Here is a 4,822-nt window from a genome sequence, read left to right as displayed (position 1 = left end):
CAAATAGCCGTTAATTTTTAATTTTTTGCTTGTACACTTTATAAGTATGCCTGCCTTCTCTGGTTAGTTGTATTGAATTTCTACACCCATTAGTTTGTTTAAATTTTGATCATTCATTCCCAAACCCATTACTAGTTTCGTTTGAGTGTTTTTTTTTTTTTTCAAACAATGTTTTTGAGGCATTCATTGAGTAACTGGCAACACCCATATATCTTATTATATTTTATTTTATTTTTAAATATCCGGGTTTAGGGTAAGTGAATCATTACCAAGCTCACCAATAATTTTGTCTCAGCTTTTATATTTCTAATACATACAATGATTACCTGTCTCTCCTCTCAGAGTAGTTGTCTGGACCTTTTTTAACGTCAATTAATCTGATTTGAGAGCCCAATACATAATATTCAGGCTTGCTACATGCAGTTATTCGTCTGTTTATTGTGGAATTGTGATTTGAACTTGAGTTGCTCTTCTTATGATTAGGCATTTTAAGCCATTCGACTACAACTCTTTGGACCTATTTTTATTTCGAATCTTTGAAGATACTTAGTTAAAATGTGTCTGTAGTTCAGTTCAGTTTAGATTTATTCCATACACCTATTCATTTTTTTTTATTAAAGTATAACTTTTTATTTTTTGAGATAATAAAGGCATGCGTTCTCTAGATTGCTGGGTCTGGGTTGGATTTTATTCCAGCACCAGTTTCTATATTTTTCTTTAAAAAATATTATTTGGATTACTTAAAAACACACTTCTTGGGACACTTAATGACTCTGTATTCTTTAATTTGTGACACTTAATGAATCTTTGTGCTTTTGTGGCATATCGAATGAACACATCCCTTCTTTGGGTAACCAGGTTTAGGTCTGTTTTATTATTGCAATTTTTTTCTGCTATATCCAACTAAATCTCCAAATGGGGGTAACAGATTCTAGATCTGCGATACTACAAGTCACTGCTTTGTATTATTTTGCCAGACCTATGATCTGCAATATCTTTTATTTCTACAAATTTGTCTTCAAAAGAAGACTTCACAAATTTGGCAATATTGTAGACTCTGTCATGAATCCACCCATTAGGAAGAGCTAGGTTTCTGTCCAACCCTTCTTTGAACTCTTGAAGGTTTCTGTCTCCAGAAATCATAAATTTTTTATCAAATCAAGCATGCTTTACTTCTCCCATTGAGCCTCCTTATAAAGACCTCCATGAACTTTGTAGAAGATAAGGTCAAGAAAGATTTTTTGCTACATTAACTTAATATAAACCAGCATAAACTGTATAATGTATTTGTCGCCCCTTGTAAGGATAGTACTTTAGACCTTTTAAAATAGAGGTATTATACAAGTTCTCATTATGCAGTTGATGCCAGAAGAATCTAACATATTCATATACTGGAGCAATTGAACTTTAATTAGATATTGTGTCTTCTTTTGCTGCATCCAGTTCAAATACTATTACACCCCTTTGATTGGTGTGCTAGCCTATTCAAATAAGACTTAAGTTGTAACCTTTTGTGTTTTTTGTAATTGATAGTTGGTGACTGACACGGACCTTTTGTATCACTATATAGTTTGGTCAACCATTACTTAAGTTCTGGTAGAATGTTTTTATTTGTGTGAAATATTTGGTTTTAGGATATCTTTCTTGCCAAAGATGATGTTTGTTTTAGAATCATGCCATCCTTGCATAAACTTTATTATGCACGGCTCATTCCATGTGAAAAAGTGGTATGTGATTTGCCATTTTTGAATGATTGCATTCACTGGGGATGGCAGGTGCTTGGAGTGGAGCGGATTGCATCTCAACAGGAAATTAAAAAGGCCTACCACAGGTTGGCATTACAGCTGCATCCTGACAAAAATCAAAATGACGAGGTATGTGCTGGTTTTTCCTTTTATACATGGAAGGAGACTTTGTGGAAGTATTGAATTTGCAGTTATAGGAGATGCTTTGGCATTACTGATATATGTTTGCTTGATTTTTGTTGCTCTTAAATTTGGAATTGTAGAATGCCAATGAAAAGTTCCAGAAATTGCAAAAAGTAATGTCAATACTTGGAGATCCAGAGAAGAGAAAACTTTATGATGAGACTGGTTGTGTTGATGACCAGGTAAACTGCTGTTTGATGTGGTCTATTTTTATGTCTTTAATTTCATGTCAATGTTCTATGAGGGTTGTCTTTTGATTGCTATTCATCTTTTCAGGACCTTGCTGGGGATGCAGTTCAGAATCTATGTGATTTTCTCAGGACGTTGTATAAAGAGGTGACTAATGCTAGTTGTATGCTGATTTATGCGGTTTAGAATTTAGATGGTGGCCACATTTAAATTATAGAGAATGGTTATGGTTGTAGCCATGGTTAACAGATTTGAAAAATTGTATTTGTTTTGGAGGTAAAAAATATGTAAATATCCACGTTTAAAAATGAAAAATAAAAAATAAAAAATTGTAAAGTTTCTATAAGACTTATAAAGTCTAGACCAAATCAGACAAATATTTCTGATCCATCTGGATATGAACATAATCATCTAGATTTAGTGACAATGGTTGTAGGCTTGTAGCTAAATATTGTCTTTAAAACTGTACTGTGTGCTCTTTTCCCCAATTTAAACACCCATCTCGCACCCACCAAGTCAAAAGTTGTGATTTGCCCAATTTTAACATTGAAATTTTAAAAGTTATTATGCCTCAGCATTCAAATAAAGTAGATCAATTCTCTGAAAGCGATTTGGAATAATAATAAATAAATTTCTTTATTTTTGTTCTTGCATGATTCCTTTTCTACTGTCAATTCATTGCCATAAGAATCTGTAAAACAAAGGTTTCAATCGATTTTGGGAAGCTAATGTCAATATTATTTCTCTCGTTGAAAACCCATCTTCATAGAAGTGCATTATACAACAGTGAGTTCAATGAACTGTTGAAACACATGAAATAATACACAAGCAGTGCTAAAATGTAAGAATAAATAAAAAATATAATAACCTCTAGAAAACTAAACAATCTAGAACATCAACTGTTGGAAATATCAAAAAACAGTTTATAAAAACTGAATATTTTATTTTCCCTCATATTTTATCCACTGTTTTGATTCTCTTTCATCATCTGAAGGATATAAAGATGAATCAGCCAACACTTCTCCTGTAGCTGGTCTCACGTCTGGATACCATAAAGCCCACAAATGCTAACTTAGACCAGATCTCCTAAAGTAAGAAAAAGTCTTCTTGTTTACAGTCACAAAAGTAACGCACATACCCATAGTCTCATGCTGAGAAATTAAACTGCATTATATTCCTAAAAGAGCGTTGCATTAAATTCCAAAACATATGGATGGTAACAAAAATTGAGTACCGGAAGTGCTTAAAGGAGCTTTTCTTGCTTACCTTCTAGCATACCCATGTCCAATGACAATAAATATCACATCAAACTATATGCAATTTGCAAAAAAATTGTTAATTAAATTATTTCTTGGATTTGCTTCTAATTCATATCTGTGTTTCGTAAAATCTCTACCAAAAATATTTCAATGCCTTACTTCAATAGTAAGGTGCAATTATTTTCCTTTCTTGTGCATAAATATCCTTTTAACACTTCTTGTGATCTACTCAAATATCTGTATATTCGATGTACTGCTCAAAATGCCATTCATTGCCCCAAATTTTAATGTAAATTGTTGGTTTATATGAGCTTTGTTATGCATATTTTAGAAGATTAACAATTTTAAATTGCTTTGCTTTTTATGCTTTTGCTACTAGAATATAGCAAAATTTGTAAGATGTCTTCTTAGAACTTACAGAAAACAACTTAGAGAAAGAATTGTACAACACTATTGTTTCATAAGGAAAATGATAGAACCCATAAAATATGTTTATTTCTAAACAGTAAACAGAAAAAGGATTTAATTACAAAAATTTAATGTTTTAGTATCAAAATTTCCTCTCTTCATATGAATCAAGTTTGCACTTAATGTTTTTTTGGATCCTTCTACACATACTCTGAAAATCAAGATTTGATAATGATAGCAATAGACTGTGAATCAAGCTTGCACTTAAAAAAAATTGATTCTTTTACACATACAATATAAAACATAGAAATTTTTTCCCAATTAATTCCCTATTTTGCACTATTTTTATCTCTCATGCCTACTGCTTCTAATATCCAGTTCTTAATGTTTTGCAATCTATTGATCCCATCTTTCTATTGATTTTCCATTTTTCCTTTTCTCTTCTACTCTCTACATTTCTAACTCTCGGCAGGAACATGACGCTATGCGTCTCTTGTTCTAGTTGGGCTCAAATTTGTCATGTCTTTTATTTATTTATTTATGTTTGGTGGGGTGGAATGATCTTTACTGTTTACATTTGCCAACATGCTTTAGCAAGAAGGAAATTCTTAAGAAAGTTGAAAAATGGATAGTTGCGTGTGAAGAGGAGGTTTGACCACACAGGATTAATCCATTCTTTTTTGATTGGATTTATGCAATGTTAAAAAAATGATATGCCACAGTAGTCAATTCCAATGGGTTTCCTACCAAATAAAGTCTATCGGCTAATAAACCGATAGTTTCAAGCATTAGATAATGTAACTGATGACATATGATATTGTTGTTATTACGTTTTTGTATTGACATGATGATAAGTGTAGTTTTCTAATTATACCTATGTATTCCCTTAGTTTCATAAGGTTATAAAAATATTAAAGGTCTATAATACTCTCCCTTCACATCTTTTAGTTACTTTATTCATATTTTCATACTAATAGGTACATGGTAAAAATGTGATATTCAATTTATTATATTTTAGTTACTTTCTTTCCATTTTCA

General features: G+C 31.6%; 1 long non-coding RNA gene across 1 annotated transcript; it reads left to right on the top strand.

Annotated features, from left to right (window-relative positions):
- The first annotated feature begins 1,772 nt into the window (after positions 1 to 1,772).
- Positions 1,773 to 2,317, top strand: LOC131030452 (uncharacterized). The gene is made up of 3 exons (XR_009358586.1): positions 1,773 to 1,874; positions 2,009 to 2,110; positions 2,205 to 2,317. It is a non-coding gene; the product is annotated as an uncharacterized LOC131030452 (long non-coding RNA).
- Positions 2,318 to 4,822: the final 2,505 nt, after the last annotated feature.

Source organism: Cryptomeria japonica, chromosome 7 (genome assembly GCF_030272615.1).
Source record: "Cryptomeria japonica chromosome 7, Sugi_1.0, whole genome shotgun sequence".
Taxonomy (NCBI): Eukaryota; Viridiplantae; Streptophyta; class Pinopsida; order Cupressales; family Cupressaceae; genus Cryptomeria; species Cryptomeria japonica.
Note: the sequence above shows the minus strand (reverse complement) of the source record. Positions and strands in the feature narration are given on the sequence as shown.